The sequence below is a fragment of the Papio anubis genome, chromosome 6 (genome assembly GCF_008728515.1).
Source record: "Papio anubis isolate 15944 chromosome 6, Panubis1.0, whole genome shotgun sequence".
NCBI classification, from domain to species: Eukaryota; Metazoa; Chordata; class Mammalia; order Primates; family Cercopithecidae; genus Papio; species Papio anubis.
Window position 1 is genome coordinate 113882117 of NC_044981.1, and position 22435 is coordinate 113904551.

General features: G+C 39.2%; 1 protein-coding gene across 1 annotated transcript in view; it reads right to left on the reverse strand.

Annotated features, from left to right (window-relative positions):
- UST (uronyl 2-sulfotransferase) overlaps window positions 1-22435 on the reverse strand; it is a 322585-nt gene that overhangs the window by 298250 nt on the left and 1900 nt on the right. The gene's annotated exons all lie outside the window — the stretch shown is intronic.

The following is a 22435-nucleotide window of genomic DNA, read 5'->3' on the forward strand; positions in this document are numbered from 1 at the left end:
GTAGAGACAGGGTTTCACCATGTTGGTCAGGCTGGTTTCGAACTCCTGACCTCAGGTGATCCGCCTGCCTTAGCCTCCAAAAGTGCTAGGATTACAGGCGTGAGCCACCATGCCTGGCCTCATGCACTCGTTTTTCTCCGAAATTCAAATCCTCTAAAAAACGCTGAAAAGAAAGTCCGAGTAACAAACTTTTCAGCTTGTGTTTTCATTCCATTCCCCCCACAGATTTTTGTTCTAACAGATTACACTTCATGCTTGAAATGATTGTATTGATCTCTCTGTTCTATTTCTATACGACAAATCTATGTAGGCAAAGTAAAATTCATTAAAAAAAATTCTTGTGACCATAATGCTTTAAGAGTTTAAACTATATATCCTGAATCTGAGTTATTACCAAGATTACCTTTGTTTCACAGTTAATCAAAACAACATAAATATTTTACACATTTCACAAATAATTAAAATCAAAAGTGGAATTTGATCATAAATACATTGAATAGGGCCTTTTCTATAAGTGAATTTCACTGATTTTAATTTCATTCCTATTTATTCATTATATTTATCATATATTATAACCTTGTTCGCATTAACAACAGAGAGGAACGGAGAGTGTTTAGTTATAGCTATGTCACACGCTTCTTTAACATCTTTCTAAATCCCATAGTGATCTGTTGGTGATCTACCTGAGGGGATAACTAGATTAGATCCTCCTTCACTTTGGTTGAAAATCAAGAATAGGAACCATGTGACCTGCAAAAGGGTTTGTGGTAGTCACTAGTCATTCACTTTCTTCATGCCAGGATTTTGAATTCTTCCTTTGGCACTTGGAGGTGTTTGACACCAGGACAGAGTCAGATAAGTTTCTTTATAAAGTCAGGGAGGACAGAGGGGAGCTGGTGGGAATTGGGCTGCAAGGCAAGTTCTCAGGGAGATCAGTTTTAGAGAAGAATAATCTGGCAGCAGACATTTGGCAATTTGATTCCTCTTAGACAATCCCTACTTGACACCCGCCCCCCCGGAAGTCTTTGTGTGCACGGCGCCCCACGTACAAAAAAACCCTATTCTGAGCCCTAAATCTGGCATTTGGTGCAAATTCACACCTTCACTGTGACATCTGTCCCTCACACTGTTCTTTTCTTCAGTGTAAAACAAAAGTACGGATGCCCTATAAAAATATGTCAACAAAATGTCACCCAACGGAAAGGATTTGAATATTTACCTTTTCTTGTATACTAAAAAAAAAAAAATGTGGTTTTGTGTGTGCATGGAAAACAGTCTTCTGGGATTTGCATTTACCTCATTTATACTTGAAAAATAAATTAGACTCTTAATACACATGTCATATAATTCCAAACATGAAAAACAATGACCCTTTTTTTTTTTTTTTTTTGAAACAGAGTTTTGCTCTTGTTGCTCAGGCTGGAGTGCAGTGGCACGGGTTCAAGTGATTCTCCTGCCTCAGCCTCCTGAGTAGCTGGGATTACAGGCATCTGCCACCACACCCGGCTAATTTTTGTATTTTTAGTAGAGACGGGGTTTCATCATGTTGGCCAGGCTGGTCTCAAACTCCTGACCTCAGGTGATCCGCCCGCCTTGGCCTCCCAAAATGCTGGGATTACAGGCGTGAGCCACCGCACTCAGCCAACAATCAGCATTTTAAAATTCATATAAATTTAGGTAAAAAGTAAAAGATATGGAAGTTTAAGTCTCAAACTGTAACCCACTTTATAATTATTTCAAAATAGATCCTATTTTCTGTAATTTTTTAAAAAATTCCTTACTTTTGGCCGGGCGCGGTGGCTCAAGCCTGTAATCCCAGCACTTTGGGAGGCCGAGGCGGGTGGATCATAAGGTCAGGAGATCGAGACTATCCTGGCTAACATGGTGAAACCCCGTCTCTACTAAAAATACAAAAAACTAGCCGGGCGCGGTAGCGGGCGCCTGTAGTCCCAGCTACTTGGGAGGCTGAGGCGGGAGAATGGCGTGAACCCGGGGGGCGGAGCTTGCAGTGAGCCGAGATCGCGCCACTGCACTCCAGCCTGGGAGACACAGTGAGACTCCGTCTCAAAAAAAAAAAAAAAAAAAAAAAAATTCCTTACTTTTGTGAGATCACGCACCTACCAATGCCTAGACTATGTTAAGACTTGCAAAAGTTTGCTGAATTAGAAAAAGAAGTTCTCAAAAAAATTTTTTTAATGTAGAAAAATAGCAAAATGAATTCCATCCTCTAACTGACAACTATTATAAAACTGGAAGTATGTTTGCTCTTTTCTTAAACGTTCCTCTAACAGATAAGGTTTTAAGACATTCAAAATACATTCATTTAGAATTTCCCCCTCTGAGAAAAGATTCTGGCCCAGATCTCATGTCTTAGGGATGGGGAGTAACACTGAAAGCTCAGAAGGGGCTGGACACGGTGGCTCAGCCTGTAATCGGTTTGGGAGGCTGAGGCGGGAGTATCACTTGAGGCCAGGAGTTTGAGACCAGCCCAGCCAACATGACGACACCCCATCTCTTCTAAAAATGCCAAATATTAGCCGGGCATGGTGGCATGCACCTGTAATCCCAGCTACTCAGGAGGCTGAGGCATAAGAATCACTTGAACCCAGGAGGCAGAGGTTGCAATAAGCCGATATTGTGCCACTGCACTCCAGCCCGAGCAACAGAGCAAGACTCCAACTCAAAAAAAAAAAAAAAAAAAAAGCTCAGAAGGGCCACCCAAGGTAAGTTCTCCATCAGGCCCAGTCAACCCCAAGCAGGCTGCTCAGTAAGAGGGAAGAAGGAACCAGCACATCGCCTGGCTCCTTAATCATCCACCCAGTGCGATTCACACTGAATTTTTATACCTTGGGCACGTAGCATCCTTCAACTGACTGCTGTCCTATTCCTGCCAAAAATAAGGCTGCAGAAACTGATAGAGAGAAGCCACCAGGCACAAACTCAGTATTCTACTGCTCTCTCCTTTCTAAACACATAAAACCAATGAAAAGTAAGACACCTAAACTATAAAGGCTCAGCTCCCCAGGGAAATACCATCGCTGAGCTGTGGTTTGATATTATGCTTTTCACTTTTATAAAGAGCCAGTGTATAGTGCAGCCTCATGAAGAACATGCCCCCTTTTCTGCAGAAAAAAATATTGAAGAAGGTATTGTCCCTACGATACTCTAAGATTGAATAGATATCTCCTTTTAGGGGAGGTAGGAAGAGAGAGGAGAGGCCATCCTTTCCCAGTGAGCTAGTGTGCACCTTAGACTGGACAATGGTAACATATGACACATTTCATTCCCTTTTTGCTTTGGTTTCCAGAAAATTCAGCTGTAATAGTAGTTAGCTGCAAAAACTCTCTCATTTCAGGTACATGTTATAATTACCTTAGTAAACATATATCATCCAATAAATACTAGACCATGTGTAAGTCCGGACAGGGTCACTTGGGGCATGGAGCACCCGTCTGAACTGTTTTCTTCTTCATCTCTTCTCTAACAAGATGCCTTTAAGTTCTAACAGTCGAGTCATTATCTAAAGGACTATCCACCTACCCACTCCATCTCAGCACCATTCAATTTTCTGTGACCTAGACTTACTCTCTTCCAACTATATTTTAACACGATTAAAGATGTAGAAACTTGCTTCTGGTTTAAAACCAAAAATGACTGGAACATTTTGCTTTAGACCTCTCCAGAGCAGGTGGCAGAACAGGGTGGGGCTGGATGTCATCCAACAAGCGTTGGAAGGCTGAACAGCTCTACAAAAAGCTACGCTCAGAATGCAAGCTCAACAGCCACAGCCTATGCGGCTTAAGGTAAGATGGAAGCAGAGCCACTTTTATAATCTTCAATAATGGCACAAGAAAATAGATCTGCCTTACTCAATAAAGAGTCATTTTCAAACAGCAAGAAATTACAGCCTCAATGCCAACTTAGTCTACGACAAAATGGTATGATCAAAGTTATTGAAATAACTGGAACGTAAATTCAAGATATGTTATATCCTAACCTAATAAAAGCACACTGGAGATTTTTCTTTCCATTTTAGCTAATCAGAAAAAAACAAACCATCAGCTTGTAGAATGCTATCATAACAAGAAAATGTCAGCAACAAGGCAGAGCAACATGACTCTGTTCTACTAAATCAATACCTGCAGGGTAAAAGTTGTTTGTCTTGTCAAACTTTTTTTAAAATCAAGATTAAAGGTACTTTGAAAGTCAAATCTCATTTTAAAAGCTGGGAAAATATTTCAGTATTTTGCTGAAATACGCTTCCCTGTGCGTGAGGCGAAAAGGTAAAGGGCCTGGGTGAGATGTAGACCTCTCCCTCTGCCCACTGCACCAGCTGAGCAACCCAGGGCCCTTCATGTCTCTGGGCTCAGGTTCCTTGTCTGCAAAGAGAGCTTAAAACCCACCACTCAGGAGAGGGAAGAGGTGCACATGACAATAAAGGTGCAAGTACTTTATAAACTGTAAAGCACTGTTCAAATATGAGGACCGTATCAGACACCTGCCCTAGGCTCTCCCATGGCTTCAGCTCTTCCTTTCTGTTTATAGAGTTGAGTTTGTGAATAAGAAATCTGCTCTCACTCTGTGGTCTAAAAATGTTTGGCGGCTTCCCATTGCATACCAGTTAGTGTAACATACAAGTTCTTTTTACTGTAGGCGCCTGCCTTGCAGCAACCCTCTTCCCTTCCCCTACCATGGTTTCTGGCCAGCCACTCTGTACTGCTTTGTGTGCCCAAAAATGCCACAATTTTGCCCAGTGGCTTGCCTTTGCACGTGCTCTTCTTTCTAGAATCTAGAATACCCTTTTCTCATAGCTTTACATAGAAAACGCCTATTTATGCTTCAATGCCCAGCTGAAGTGTCACCTTTTCCCTGAATCCTTCTCTCTTCTTCTCTGTGCTCCCCATGTTATGTGGGCAAATCTCTATTACCAATAATGTCCGCATGAAAATGATGAATTTATATACATCTGTATCAGAGCCTAGACTAGCAGCTCTTGCAAGAACCTTTGTCATCAGCACACTCAACTTTTTTAACCTTGAAAAAATTAAAATCTTATCCAATGATCGCAGGGTGAATGTTTTAGAACTTTTAATCATTCTTTACAATTTAAAGTGAGGCATTCTTTACAATTTAAATTTACAATTTAAATTTAGGTCTTAGGACATACAGAAAATTTTTATCTAGTCCTTTGAAAGAACAGGAAATGCGTAAGAATAGCCAGTAACTAAAATGTAATTTACATAATCTTAGAAGGTCTTTTCCTATAAAAAAAAAAATAAGTGACAGAAAGAGTAGGGATCTATACAACAAACAACCACTGTTTGTGAATGCCTAGCTGTAGAATTTTTATGAGTTTGTTTGAAGACAACACACACACACACACACACACACACACACACGGGCTCCTACATTCCTATACTCCCATTTGCCACCTGCTCTGCTCACGCTTCTGACTGATTAAACTGAAGGCATGTATGTGTATTAACAGGTATTACAAATGCAAATTTCCACAATATTCCAGGCTGGAGAATACCAGACAGCAGTCTCTTTATAATTTGATGGTGGTTGTTATAGAACAGAAAGAGTCCCTCTAAAGGTCCAACAGAGACTCAGAGAGGTTAAGTGAATTACCCAAGGTCACACAGCTGCACGGTGGCAATGCCAGGATATAAACAGAGGACTTCTGATTTGAAGCCCAATGCTTTGTTAACACTACACTGCCTCTTGTGATATGAAACATCCTGTTAAAGGCAAATTCACAGAAGAAAATTTCCTAAACAGAAAATGTAGCTCTATTGGTCCACCTTGTTGGCCTTTAAATGTCTGTGGTGCCTTGAATTTTGTAGACATTAAAAAGGACTACAATTCACAGGAGCTAAACAAATGATCACCATCTAGCTGCTTATACAAATAGCGTTCAAATGAGTGCTGTCTCTGTTCCTGAGATACCCCAAATAGACAGCCAGGCTGTTGTTGAGGAGCTCACCCAAAGGGTGTATGTGCAAGGCTGCAAGCAGCTGTCCAGGGGTTACATTTTTTGCTCAAGACCCAGTAGGAATCCAGGAGGCTGAGATCCATACAGTTGCCCAATCCTGCACATGGGCAATCCAGGCAACAGAGGTCCAGGGAGGACAGTGGCCTTGTCTGTCTGGCCTAAGAGCTAGCAATTACAGGTTCCACTGATGTGGGAACAAAAGTTCTCTCCAGAAACAAGGGCATCTGTGGACCTGTGCTGAGAATCATAGCTGAGAGAGGCAGCAGAAGGGGAGAGGCCGGAGCACAGGTTCTAGCATCGTGAAGAGGGACCAGAAGCACTCCCACTGCCAAAATTTAGCCTCAAACAACAAACAGGGCTTTCAAAAGTCCTCTAAAAAGCTTTCAACTCAAATCAATTCATTTTAATGTTTTAAGAATTCATTTACTGTTAAAGAAGGATATCATTCAAAATGACAACTTTGTTCCCAGATAGACTTGCAAGAGTTAATTTACTTTACACCAAAATAAATGCCAATGGAATTTAAAAAGTAAATGAAAAGTGGAATAACAACAGAACGAGAAGAAAATATAGAGAATATGTATCTGATGGTATATAAGGCTTTTCTAAAAAGCAAAGAAAAGAATAATAAATGCGAAAATGTAACTAATGCACAGGAAAAATAAAAGAAACTGACTTTTAGAACAAAAGGACAAATAAAAAGTCAGGAAATTATTATTTGCATGTATGTCAAAGGGTTAATATCCTTCATCTCTAAAGAGCTCTTAGAATTGATAAAAGAGGAACATATCTACAGGGAAAAATTGCAAAAGCAGTTTAAAACTGCAATTCCCAAAAGACCCATGTCTTACAAGCATAAACTGGTTCACTTTCACTAATATTGAAAGAAATGCAAATTAAAGAATAAGAGTATCATTTTCACCAATCAAATGAGTAAGGGATTTTTAAAAGATTGCATCCAGTGTTTTTAAGGGTATGAGCAAAACAGGTAATAGACTCCTAGTGAAATATACAAATCTGTATCAATCTGTATCAGTGTGCCAATTTGTAAAATCAGTTTAAAAATTGTTTAAACATTTTTTAAATGTTTAATCAGTTTAAACATTTAACCAGCAATTCCAAGTCGAGGAATTTATCCCAAGGAAATAGGGAAGTCTGCAACAATTTAATAATGTTCATCACAACCTTATCTACAACCACAAAAAAACTGGAAATAGGCCAACTATCAAAAAAGCCTTCTTATCGGAATTAATAGTACATTCACAGGCTACTCTACCACCATGAAAACCAATGTTGTAAAAAAGTATATAAAGATGTGAAATGATACTTATGATACTACGGAGTGGAGGAAGCATGTAACCAAAGCAGTTGTGAACAAAGAAATTAATGTGCATTTTATTTTCTTCTTTGTGCTGTTTTCCTGTATCCCAATATTTCACAATGAGCATGTATTAACAGTTTTAATTAATTCTTAAAATTGTGTTTTAAAGAATTACACAGAGTCATTCTAATTATTCACTCTATGTGCATCCAATTATTTTCTCTGGCTATAAAAAACAAAACAAACAAACAAAAAAAACAAAAAAACCTTTACCTGGAATATTTGTATGTTAGGAACCTGTGGTAATGAATTCTGATACTATGCCTCACCATCACAATGTAAAACGGTACCGAATCTGCAATAACTATTTGAAGAAACTTCATCTCTAAGACCAGTTAGTTTGCTCTCAATGCTTATTAACAAACTTGACATTAGGTCAAAATCTATATGTTCACAAAACTCCAAATAGCCTACGTTTTAATACTACAATTTCCAAAGATGAACAAAAACAGACATTTTAAACTTGAAATCACACAAGGGTGTGATTCTCACTTAAGAAAAACTTACTGTTCTTAAATTGGTACAACCAAACTGGTGAACGAAAATTCAGTTTAAAAGATACCTATGAAATGCTTAACAGCACAGATCTTTAATGAGCTAAGCTGAACCCTGACACATTGGTTGTTTACAGGTATTCATTATTTCCCAGAAATGCTATGGTATAGACCCTTGCTACTCAAAATGTGGCCCTCCAACTACAACCTCAGCTACACCTGGGTGCTTGCTGGAAATGCAGAATCTCAAGCCCAGCTCCCGACCTGCTACATCAGGATCTACAGCTTAACAAATCCTCGAGTGATTTGCATGCACATTAAAGTTTGAGAGATGCCAACATAGAGAAGCTGTAAGCTAAAGTGTTATAAGTCATAGACAAATAAAAGATTATAGATTAAGATAAAGCATCCCTAAATAGTACCGTAAAAGGATTTACTGCGCAAACAAAACTCTCCGACCCTGTATCTACTACAGTGGTTCTTTACTTTGGTTGCATATTAGAATTACCCACGGAGCTTGTAACACGTACACCCTTGACCAAATGAATACATATCTGTATTCTCCAAAGTTCTCCAGGTTATTCTATCATGCAGCCAGGATTGAGAACCCCCTGATCTACTAGCATCAACAGGGCCTTTAGGAAAGAGATAATCAGTCTAACCACATCCAGGCACGACCAATCTCTGCCTCTACTACCTCCTTTAACTCTCCCTGTTCATCACACCTCATACGGGATTTTAAGTCTTTCTCTGTCCCTCCAGGTACAACACAGTCCCATGAGTATGGTGATTATCTCAGCACTCAGCACATCACTGGTGCTCTATGAGCATTTGTTGAAGGAGTGAACCTGTATAGATGGAAAAGGCAACAGAGGAAGGCTGCCAAACTAAATGTAAAGGAGGGCAAGTGGGTGAGTGGGTGAGAGCAAGTGGAGAACGTGTGTCTCTGATCCTTTAAGGCTCATTGATGTGAGACTTCAATGAAGAATAAGCCTGTGAGCAAGACTTATTCTGCAATTAACAAAGTCAACTATCATTCTCACAAGGTGACAGGGAAAAAAATCTGGCGAAGAGGGGCTATATTTTGGCACAGAAATGCATTATGCCATAAAACAAATGAAGTACGAAGATATAAGCCTAACAAAAACCATACAATCATCTCAATAGCTGCAGAAAAAGCATTCAGTAAAATCTAACATCTTTTCATGATAAAAGCCCTCAACAAACTAGGCATCAAAGGAACATACCTCAAAATAATAAAAGCCATATACAACATACCCATAGTCAACATCATACTGAATGGAGAAAAGTTAAAAGAATTTCCCCTATGAACTGGAACAAGACAAGAATGCCAACTCTTACTACTCCTATTCGACATAGTAGTAGAAGTCCTAGCCAGAGCCATTAGGCAAGAGAAAGAAATAAAAGGCAACCAAATCGGAAAAGAGGAAGTCAAATTGTCTCTGTTGGCTGATAACATCATCTTATACCTAGAAAACCCTAAAGACTTCTCCAGAAGACTTCTAGATTTGATAAATTATTTCAGTAATGTTTCAGGATACAAAATCAATGTACAAAAATCAGTAGCATTTCTATACACCAACAATGTTCAAGCTGAGAATCAAATCAAGAACTCAATACCATTTACAGTAGCCACAAAAAATAATAAAATTACTGGGAATGCATTTAACCAAGGAGGTGAAAAATCTCTACAAGAAGAATAACAAAACATTGATGAAAAAAAACTGTAGATGACACAAACAAATGGAAAAGCATCCCCTGCGTGTGGACTGGAAGAATCAACATCATTAAAATGCCCATACTATCCAAATTAGCATATAGATTAAATGCAATTCCTATCAAATTACCAATGTTATTTTTCACAGAATTAGAAAAAAAAAATCCTAAAATTCATATGGTACCAAAAAGAGCCTGAATAGTCAAAGCAATCCTAAGCAAAAAGAACAAAGCTGGAGGGATAGCATTATCTGACTTCAAATTATACTACAAGGCTATAGTAACTGAAACAGCATGGTACTGGTACAAAAACAGACATACAGAGCTATAGAACATAGTTGAGAACCCAGAAATAAAGCCACATACCTACAACCAACTGATCGAAACAAAGTTGGCAAAAATATACAGTGGGGAAAGGATACCCTATTCAATAAATGGTGCTGGAAAAATTGGATAGCCATATGCAGAAGAATGAAACTGGACCCCTTTTCGTACCATATAAAAAGTTAACTCAAGATGCATCAAAGATTTAAAGGTAAAACCTGAAACTATAAGAATCCTAGAAGAAAATCTAGGAAAAACTCTTATGAACATTGACCTAGGCAATGAATATATGACTAAGCAAAGCAACAAAAATAAAAATAAACAAAAGGGACTTAATTAAACCAAAGAGCTTCTGTACAGCAAAAGAAACAATCAATAGATTAAACAAACAACTTGTAGAATGGGTGAAAATATTTGCAAAAATGAATCCCACAAAGGACTAATATCCAGAATCTATCCAAGGAACTCAAACAACTCAACAAGAAAAAAGCAAATAACTCCATTAAAAAGTAGGCAAAGGACATGATGAGACATTTTGCAAAAGAAGACATACAAGCAGCCAACAAAAATATGAAGAACAAAATGCTCAATATCACTAATCATCAGAGAAATGCAAATTAAAACCACAATGAGATACCATGTCACACCAGTCAGAATGACTAGTATTACAAAGTCAAAAAACCACAGATGTTGGCAAGGATGGGGAGAAATGGGAACATGTATACCAGTGGGAATGTAAATTAGTACAGCCTCTATGGAAAACAGTATGTAGATTTCTCAAAGAACTAAAAATCGAACTACCATTCGACCCAGCGATCCCACTACCGGGTATCTACCGGAAGGAAAAGAAATCATTATATCAAAGAAACGCCTGCCCTTGTATGTTTATCACAACAGCAAAGTCATGGAATGAACCTAACTGTCCATCAACGGATGACTGGATAAAGAAAATGTGGTCTATATACACCATATCTCTTGCAGCAACATGAATGGAGCTGAAGACCATTGTCCTAAGTGAAGTAACTCAGAAACAAAAAATCAAACACCACACAATCTCACTTCTAAGTGAGAGCTAAACAATGGGTACACATGGACATATGGAGGGAAATAACAGACAATGGGGACTCTCAAAAGCAGGGAGGGAAGAAAGGCTTGATGATTGAAAAATTATCTTTTGTGTACAGTGTTCACTATTCGGGTAATGGGTACGCTAGGAACCCAAACCTCGCCATTATGCAATATACCCATGTAAAAAACAGGCACTTATACCCCCTGCATCTATTTAAAAAAAAAAAAAAAAAAAGATAGAAGCCTGCCCAGCAACCAAATTCAGCTCTAGTAGTTTCGCCTGACCACGCTAGGATGCACCCCTGAAAACATGGCTAAACACACACTCTATGCCAGAGTTTGGATCAGAGACAGAGTACCACCATGGTAACTGCATACATTTCAAGACCCTCACATAAAAAGCACATGCCTCTCTTCAGCCACAAGGAATAGGAGAGAAAGACAAAGATGTTTGAATAAAGTATTCTCCAAATACATTTGAACAATTCACCATCTTATGAGACCCAAAATATTATCACTGAATGGTAGCTCTAGATATTCTTTGCCCATGTGAAAAGAGGAGACAAAAGCCAGAGGTTATGGATCTTAACAAATATTTCCTGTTCCCTCCCTTTAGTTTCCAGGAAAACTCTTTATCTCGCAGCACGAATGAAGAATGTAACTACAAACATTTCAGGCTCTCTCAGGCCTTGGATCTCTGCTCTACAAGCAAACAAGAACAGGCTTTTGAGTTGGGAAATGCATGAGCAAAGAAAACAAGGTGGCCTTAATCCTGTCATCTGCTAAAACAAAATAAAGATACTGTGCCATTTGGTTTTTATATTTATGTGGTTTTCTGGAATCGTTTCTCCATTTTTACCTTTGTGTCCCATGCAGCTGTTAGGGAGCTGCTTCTATGGGCTGTTGGGAGAGCAGGCAACACATTTTCAAGAGTAACCCATGTTAACCCCGCACTGCTGAAGTTGGCTCCACACTCGGGGGTTATGTCAACATTCTCCTCCTTGGAGCAGATCTTCCACACAGGAACTCCTCCCTCCACCTGCTAAGAGGTGACCGCACCACAATCCCTGGGCCAGGCTGGCAAGGCTGCAGGGGTGAGTGCACCCAGGCCCAGGTTGCTCAGGTGCCCACCCTCCTTCCTCAGCCTTGCCCGGCCTTCTCCACCAATCGGCACTTTCTGGTTTCTTCCCCACTGTGGTAAAAATAACTTCCTCTTGAAGTGTCTAAATCTGTATGTGATTTTACACACATTTTTTTTTTTTTTTTTGGCACGTTGTCGGATGAATTCTGACACTAAAGCAGAATGAAATTGCAAGAGATCTGCAATCACATTTCTGTAAAGCTCTGACCAAATGAGTCAGTTCCACTGTTTTCTCGAAGATTGAGAAAATACTTCCAGGCAAGACGCTGCATTCTAAGCACCACAGCAGTTCCTTCTCCCCTAAGCTTCTTAGGAACTTAGCAGTGTGGTAGATGGAGGGAGGCGGAGCACAAGGCAGGGTGCTGTTTGTTGTGATCTGCCCATGGCTTACTGGCTGTGTTCTGAGCAGAGAAGGCGTCTCAGAGGACCTATCAACCCACACTGACGTGGCTCCCAGAATTTGGCCACACGTGCTTGGAGGAGCTGAAGCAGGGTTCCAGCCAGCCCGCTGGGGGCCTTGAAGCCAGGCTCTGCTGCACTCCTGCCAACACCCTCAGAACAGCAGTGGGAGGAGCAGTCATTCTCAAAGACCACAGCTTAGAAGAGGATCCCTTCTAAGAGTAACATACCACTGCACAAAGTAGGCTCACAAACTGAGGGAACTGGAAAATTGTTCAGTTCTGTGGCTTTTAAGGGCCATGTAGACAGAGGAAGGGGGTTAAGATGTGTAAGGGAATCAAAACAACTTCATTTCTCCTTGTGCTTACTGGGCAGCCGTGTCTCCTCTTCTGTGACTGCTCCTGTACTCTGCCCATTTATCTCATGAGTTATCTTTTTCTCATTGATAAACTGAACTTTTAAAGATCTGAATATTAATTCCATTTCCTGGGGAGATGTCTGTCCCCAGTTTGGGTTTTTTTTAAATTTTTTGCTAGGTTTATGGGGTGTTATTGTTCAGGTTTCACTTTAATATAGTTTTTTTTTTTTCTTTGTGGTTTTTACTTTCTGTGTCTTCAAATGACTTCTGATGAGAAAGTACTGGTAAATAGACCTATTTGTCCGGACAAGATTTATGTGTGTAACGGAGCGGGGTAGACATAATAGTCATTTTAATATCTTCAATTATTTGAAGACTATGTAGTCCAATAGACAAGCCTATGTAGCTTCCAGAAGAACTAGCAAAAAATGGATGGAGGCTAGAAAGGAGTAGCTCACCACGCTGTGAAGAACCATCTTATCCACTGGAGTTGCCCACAATGAAATGGGATGGCCAGTAGCAGGCAACTGGGAGGAGGTTATGCAAATCCTCATCAATAACACAGCTTTCACCTACCACACAGAGAGACTCTAAACTCTGGAAACCCATGTCTTACTCTGCTGCTTCTCTCTTGGACTTCCTGAGGTCATTCTGCTCCCCCTAATGTCTGGAGCAAGTTCTAGTGGAGTTGGAGGAAAAGTGACTCTGAACTCTGGAAACCCATGTCTTACTCTGCTTCTTCTCTCTTAAGACTTTCTGGGTACATTCTGCTTTCCCTAATTTCTAGAGCAAGTTCTGGCGGAGTTGGAGGAAAAGCACTGCTGATTTTAATTTTAGAAAAAATTTAACTATGATTAAGGCTCAGAAAATGACGACAATGATGGCCTAAAATGTTTTTGTGTATTCTACTTGTCTTAGTCACTGGACTTCTGCAATTTTTAAGTAAGTGTTTAGGTCCAACAAAAATAGCATTATAATTGTTTCAGTTGCTACAATTAAATGACCTCTTGTCTCTTTCAGCACATGATTTTAAGAACAGAAGAGATCTTAGAACGATCTACTTCCGTGATTCTAAAGAGAAAAGAAACGCTCTCCCCTGGGAGTGCACAGAAAAATTACCTCAGGGACTTTTTTTTTTTTTTTTTTTTTTTTTTGAGCTGGAGTCTCGCTCTGTTGCCCAGGCTGGAGTGCGGTGGCGTGATCTCGGCTCACTGCAAGCTCTGCCTCCCGGGTTCACACCATTCTCCTGCCTCAGCCTCCCTGGTAGCTGGGACTACAGGTGCCTGCCACCATACCGGGCTAATTTTTTGTATTTTTAGTAGAGATGAGGTTTCACCGTGTTAGCCAGGATGGTCTCAATCTACTGACCTCGTGATCCGCCCACCTTGGCCTCTGAAAGTGCTGGGATTACAGGCATGAGCTCAGGGACTTTTGTTAAAGGACTTCCAATGCCATGCCCTTTCTCCCTCTCCTGGCCACTGAGATGTATCCCCATAGTGGCAGTCAAGACCGTATGGAAACACTGCTATGGATGAGGATCCTAAAGAACGAAACAGCTGAGAATCATGGATCTGAGGAAACTCCTTCATTGCAGAGATGAAGACACTGAAGCCTAGGAGGCTCACATGACTTAACACTGACCACTGACTTATTGTCGGGACTCCTTGCACACCCAGGCCTAGTGCCCCTTCCATCCAGCCGCATGGCTCTGCCTGACAGTTCTCCTTATCCAATGGAAAGGCATTCATGTCAAACAGCCTTTATGTTAAAGTAGGAAGCTGTGTGCTGGATGGCAAGGTCAAGGTTTTTAAGGTCCCCAAACCAAATACAACTTTCTACGAAATAATGTAAAATCAGCATTTGCCTTCAACTGCTGAAGGAACTGGGTGACCACCCATGCCAGATGGTATTGCTCTCACTTGCCCCAACACCCACTGGAGGCTAACAGAGCAAGGCAACACAGAGAGGCTGAGCATGGGAAACAAGCAAGTTCACCAGCCTCTTGGTGAAGACACAAGATCTGCTTCTGCGGTTCACTGCTCTTGCTCTGACTACCAATGAGAGGGAAGTGGGAACTGAGAAAAGAAAGCGGGCATACTACTGGATGTGGTAGTTTCATCATGAATGGGGGAAGTTCTGGGAGCAGGCACAGTGTATGCCTGGCATTGTGATTATTTCTGAAAGGGTGTAGCTTATGGATCACTAGTGCAATCCTAGAACAGCTGGCTATCCCAGAGAGTAAGCTCCAGCATACTCCCTCCACACAGCTATTTTTATTTTGTGAATGCAGGAACAAAAAAAGTAGTGTGAATAAATTCAAAACAGAGGAAATCAGGCTGTGCAAAGAATGTGTCCTTTAAAGACTATTTCCAGGAAGCAGAAGAGAAGAAGCAGGAAGGTGTGCATATATATAATTAGTCGGATGGCTGAATTACTAGAACCTGTCAGGTTTTGAAGAGCCCTTGCCAATCTGAGAGTGGCAAGATAAGCCACAAAAATACTAGTTAAGTAATTGTGTATTTCTGGGTTTGATTGGTTCTTTCCATTGGAAGCCAGGTTATCAGTGAATCTGCATACTCCCCCAGCTGTGTGCTGGTATGAGTGTGTGTGTGCACTCATATGTGTATGTGTGCTAAATGAAGAGAGAGTTAAAGGGAAGCAAAGAACAAGCTGAGAAAATTGACAATTGTTGAATTTAAACGTCAGGCCTTGGGTCAGAGAAGTATCCTGTAAAACAGCAATTATTGATCCTATTGTATACATCGAAACATCAGAGGTTCAGAGAAGTTAATAAAATTGCTCAAGCTGTCCCACATAATAAATGGTAACACAGTGCTTCACACCCAGAGCTCTGCTCCAAAACCTATATCCTTCCTAGTTCCTGATGCTTCTGCCCCAAGGAAGGCCTTCCGTGAATATTTGTTGAATGACTGAACAAAGGAATTCATATATCTCAGAATATTCTCATTTTTCTTTCATCAAGATTATGAAAATTGTACTCATTGAACTAAAAAACAGCAATGGTGTTTCCAGAAATGCAGTACAGTTAAAGGTAATCGTTTATTTAGATCATCTATTAATGAATGAACTAAGAATTGCCTAATCAAAGCCATGACTTAAGGTTATTATTGCCTAATCAAAGCCATAACTTAAGGTTATTACACCAAACAAGTGTAAATGGCTTGGTGCATTGAGACCTAATTTTATAGTATGGTCATAGTGCAATTCTAGGTTAAACTCTGTTCAGTCCCTATTTCAAAAATCACATCATTCCATGGCCTCATCTCCTTCATGACTTAAAGTCATGCTTGAAACATACTGGCTAATTTAACACAAATTGCTACCTAAAGAAGACGCTAACCTACAGAAATAACTGCTATTCTGCAAACTCCCAAAACAACTGTTCTAGGATTTCAGAAAATGACAAGTAACAAGAAGTTTGCATTCTAATTGCATGCACACAAATCTCTAAATTAACCTCAGATATTCTTAATTACAGAGAGAGCTCTAAAAGTGTAATTCTAAATGCCCAAAGGTAAGAAATGGACAGTTATCTCTGTGCACAGAAGGAAATGTTTGTGTTACCAGGTATGATGGCTTGTGCCTGTAGTCCCAGCTTCTCAAGAAGCTGAGGTGGGAGGATGGCTTGAGCCCAGGAGGTTGAGACTGCAGTGAGCTCTGATGGCCTCACTACACTCTAGAATGGGCAACTTTCTGTAAACAAAACTATATGTACTCATATGTCATAAGTGGTTGTAATGTATCTGCTTGGAGCATCAGCCTCAAAGAGCAAGGAAGAAATAAGCTAAAGACATCAGTTGGGAAATAAAATTCAAGATGAGATTTGGGTAGGGACACAGAGGCAGACCATTTCAGAGAGTGTTACCAATTATTCAAACTGAGGCCAAGCAGCATCTAACTGACTGTTGTTATTTTAGAGCTTCTTATTTTGATTATATATATATTTTTAAAACGTACTAAAATGTTCTGTAATTTTTATAAAAACAATATTTCTTCTTAAAACTCATAAGTTACTTTACTAAAGAGAAATAAACATAGCAAATATTGTTCCTATATATTTGTCCTTCATATTATACCACAACATGAATACAAAATAAATTGTATATGAATTCCAATTTCATGAGAATGCTTAAGATTTCCTTGGTTGCTTCATATATTATATAAGGAACATAATGGACCCAAGTGTTTTCCCCTGCTGAGCTCATCAGCTCCATTCCAGTGAGCAGATATAAAGACAAAACATATCCATTGTACTATAATCTACTATTCAAAAATTAGCTACACTCATATTCCACATGCAAGTCACAGCAATCTTTATGACAGTTCTAAAACAGGTAAGTGTTAACTATCCATGAATTATCATATCTTTGAGATAAATGTAAAGTGTTCAATATTCAAAGTAATCCATAACTATAAAACAAGAACCCCAGGATTCTTTAGAACAGGTCCTTGTTTTCAATCCTCTTTAGAGTTTGTTTAGGTTTTACAATATACCCAGATACCGTACTTAACACTTTAAAACTCATTTACATATAAAACTAATTTCTTGCTCCTTGATAAGGTGAATACCTATAATGTAGTGAACAATACATAACAGAACTGTATTTAAGTCAGTTTATTTCCCAACCCTCAAATTAATAGCAAGACCATATATCTGAAAAGGGTCTAGTGTTAAGAATATACAAATCATGTTTATTATATGGCAGTGAGGATGTGAAGAAATTGGAATTCTCATACATTCCTGGGGGGATGTAAAATGGTGCAGCCGCTGTAGAAACAGCCTGGCAGTTCCTCACTAAGTCAAACCTAGAATTACCATATGACTCAGCAATCCCACTCCTAGGTATATACTTGTAAGAACAGAAAACAGGTGTTGAAACAAAGGCTTGCAACACAAATGTTCATAGCAGCACTACTTACAGTAGACAAAAGGTGAAAACAACCCAAATGTCCATTAATGGGTGAATGGATAAACCCAATGTGGTATATCCATACAGTTTTATGGAACATTTTACTCCATAATAAAAAAAATTCTTAGGAAATATTATTCAGCCATAAAAAGGAAGGAAGTACTGACACATGCTATAACATGGATGAACCTTGAAAACATTATGCCAAGTAAAAGAAGCCAATCACAAGAGACCACATATTATATTATTATATTTCTATAAAATACCGAGAATAGGCAAATCTACACAGACAGAAAGTAAATTAGCGGTTGCTTAGGGTTGGGGTTGATGGTGCAAAAGTGTTGGATAAAGGGTATGGCGTTTCTCCTTGTGGTGATGAAAATCTTCTAAAATTGTGGTAATGGTTACACATATCTATAATATATTAAAAACTATTAAACTATTAAAAATTTTAAATGGGTGAATTATATGGTATATGAATTACATCTCAACAAAGCTGTTTGAAAACTAATAGCAAATGCCAAAATGTACTTCATTTGGAATTCTCTTGCAAAACAGTTGCTACACTGACTTTTGCAAATAAGAATTTTTGTGAAATGTTAGTGTTTTTGTCCCTATTTCTGATAAAACAAGGGATTTATGTATATCACTGTTTGCTTAAAGCCGAGTTTCTATTTAATGCAAATAAATATACTTATGACAAAATTCATTTGTGGTAAAGTCTTACTTCTTTCCAAAAAACAAGTGGTAACTCCTAATAATTCTAGCAGCTACAATCCATCAAATAAGATGCGTTTTCATTGTCCATCATGGACACCCACCAGTACAGCTGCAGGCCAAGTTACTGTTTCTGCTCCTTCAGCCTCCCTCTGAGGAAGCAAAAGATACTATTTCTTTTGGGACTCAAAAAGCTTGACCACTTTCTTTCCAGTTTCTCCAAAACAAAACTAACCACTGTCTTAAGCCTGGATTGATGACAGGGAATTTGAAGAAAGACAGTATTTAGATAATCCACATTTATATGTGTTCTTAGACAATTCATACTGAGACTAGTCTACATTAAAAAACAGTTTACAAGGCAGAGTGCTTTTCACCATTCATGCTATTTGTTTACAGGACGGATTACCATAGCTGAATTCCATTTTCTATCCTTTCTCTAATATAGTGCCACTGTGTCCCCAACCAACCCCACAATATAAACTTGTAACTATGAACAAGAATATCATTTTTTCTATGTCAACAATTTCTATTGATAACATCATATTTTATGCATTCAATTCCTAGATTACTGTTTGGAGCCTAAAGTACTATATTTATACCATGTGTGAAATGCAGAAGAAAAATAAAATTCGGCTTTTAAGGTTCAAAGAAACTATTTTGTAACAGATATGGACCTCTATTTTCACATTTTCCTTTAAATGCACTTAAACTTAGAGAATTTCAAGTTCAATAAAATGACATACTTTTCATTTTTTGACTCTAAATTGCCAGGCTCATATATAATATATGTAAAGATTGGCAATTCTGATAACTAAAGCTCTATATCTCCATTTAAAGTGGTATAAATTAAAAATGGAAAGGAAAGCATATCAGCTTGGAATGAATCCAACAAGTTTAGCTCCCATAAAGTCTAAATCACATATCCAAGGCTGGATGATAAATCATTAGAGCTTCTCGGTTGTACAAGATCAGTAGTAAGCCATCTGGCTTATTCTGTTTATATCAATGTAATGAGTGTTATTCCAAGTTTTTGATATTTCCACAGCTCATAAGTAATAAGGCTACTGGCAGCAAGGCTGCATCATAACCTAATTTCTGGGGGAGATTTTATTTGATTTTTTGTTTGTTTTCCATAGCAAAACAAAGTTTGAATGCCATTTAAAAAAAAAAAAATCACTGAATTGGAAAGACCGTGGTCTCCAAGTTTAAGTGTAGCATTTGCTATATATTTCTATTTACCCCATTGTATGTTTGTGTTCCCCCTCCATCCAATCTGAGGGTGGGAAGTCAAGATAACAGTTATCCTTGCATGATTTTCCTCCCCACCACTTCCTTTACTCTTTTCAAATGTGTTACAGCAGAACATTCTTTAAGGAGAACATGCTCTGCCTTTCCCCAAACTGACTAGGAAGAAGGACTGTTCACCGCTGTCTCCTGTGCGAAAGACAAAATATCATCAGTGACTCTGTTCTCTTCCTTCCCCATACTATGCTTTCTGGTTGCCCCACGTCATCCTACTCCCCACATCACACCTCTCCTAACCTCGGAAGGTCTAAAGCCAGCTGGGGTGGGTGCTGTTGGCTGGTCCTTCCCTCAAAACAGTGGAGCTTAAGTAGCAAAGAAGGTGCATTTTTAAAAGGTGAAATTAAAAAGTGAAACTATGTACATTATTACCTTTAAATACTTTATAAATCTACCCACCCCACCCCCCCGACATTCCTCCTTTCTCTCAAACACATGGGAAGCCTCCTGAAAGCAATACTTTGCTCAATAACAACGGTTCTCAAATTCTCTGCGTTGGAATCACCTGGACGACTTGCTGCCGCACAGATTGCTGGGCCCTGTGCCCAGACTCATTCAGCAGCTTTGGGATAAGACCTTCGAATGTACATTTGTCACAAGTTCCCAGGTGATTCTGATGCGGCAGGTCCAAGGACCCACATTGGGAACCACTAGCCTAGACACAGCACAACTGCTAAAGAAAGAGAAAACACCCAGGAGATGCGAGTCTGACCAACATTACTCCCAGTTGTTGCCCAGCTCAGGGAGGGTCTAGTTCCCTATGTAAATGGAGGCCGCATAGTGCGGAGTAATACAGGAAGGTAGAGTTAAAGCAGACCAGTTGCTTGAATTATTTCTCTTCTCTGCTGGCTCCTCAAGATACTCAGAGTTCAAGTATCAAGAAAAGGAGGGTGGAATTATGGACATAAATGTGATTGATCGTTTTTAGCCAGTCCAGATCTTTAGATTCCCTTTTGCATCTTGGCTGTCCTTCCATTTTCTCCTTAAACTGCCCATAGTGCTATGCAATGGGTACCGCAATCAGACAGACATGAGTTGAAGTCCTTGTTTGCTATGTGTCCTTCATAACTCTTTGCCTTCATTTTTCCCGTATAGAAAATGGAAATAACAATAGAACCTACCAACAGTGCTGCTGTGCAGACTGAATGTCACCCTGTGTATGCACTGACTGGTACATGCATGATAAATATTAGCTTTTACTAAGAATGTTACTATCTCTTGGCTTTCCTGTGAGAATATTCAATATGTTAAGTATCACACTACCTGTTTGATACAATAGGTTGGGTCATTAATTCAACCAATATTTATTGAGTGGCCATTGTGTGTCAGACATAGAATATTGTATAAGTATAATGAAATAATATTCTGTAAAGAAAAGTGTTTGATATAAACATATGTTGATTTGGAAATTTTTGACTTTACATGAACTCACATTTAAGAAAAATACTTGCTTCCAAAATTGGCTGAGGAAATTGAGAGGATGTGTTTACTAACCACGAGTTTTGTTTTGACAGACACTAAAATAAAAGAATGGAGGAAAACGGGAAAGTAATTCTGCAGATACAGTGGCCTTATATTATTAAAGGTATATTTTAGACCATCCAAAATACCACAAGCCCACTTTTCCCAAAAATCATTATATTTACGTGACAAGACAACAGGGAACAAATTTGGCCAAGGGTATCCTATTTTCAGTTCACAATGATGTCATTTTGAACCTATCACATCAGTCAGAAATGTAATGATCAGTTAGTAACAGAAGCAGCATTCAATCTTTCAGTTCTTCCTAGTTTCCTGAGCAGAAGCTGAGAATTCACCCTTCTACCAGCTGACCACCCAAATTTATCAGGCCTCATTGTTTGGAAATATAAAGTGAAAATGTTAATGCAATATATGTTGAAATTTCTTGATTTTATCCTCAGTAGTACCTTTGCTCCTTCCTCCTCCCAGAATCTCCCTTCCTCAAGAAAGGTGTCAGAACCCCAAAACTTTAGGAGCTGGGTGGGAAGTTTCATTGACAGTCAGGTCTGGCTTCTAATTCTGCCATGAAACACTAGGCCTATGAAATCTTGAGTACCCTACGCAAGACCAAGTGCTTTGAGGATAATGAGCACAGGCGTTTTCCATTCTGGTCCCTTACACTTTTCCCTACAGCCCTAGCCTCCATATATTACTTAAAAAGAACTTCTGCAAGAATTCATTGTCACACTTAATGGAGAAAGACCCTGAGCCTCAACGCTTGCCTCCCAATGCCTGTTAACAGGGATTGCTGCTGGTGATGAAAATACTGTTAACTTTTGTGGCACTAGCAGGTGTCAGAGAGTGGAGGAAGTTATGAGACTCCACAATATAGAACTTACGAAAAGAAAAGGTTTGATTCCCTAATAAAGGGTATATTGCCCCAAATCCTCTATGAAACCAAATGCTATGGAAATCTACTTGGGCAAACTTTTCCTCTAATCTATAGTTCCCCAAAGTTTATAAAGAAATAAAAGTGTAACTTTTAAAATATGAGGTCTTGTACAAGATAAAGAACATTATTTTATCCACGTCTACATTTCCAAATTCCCTAACACATTTGTAAC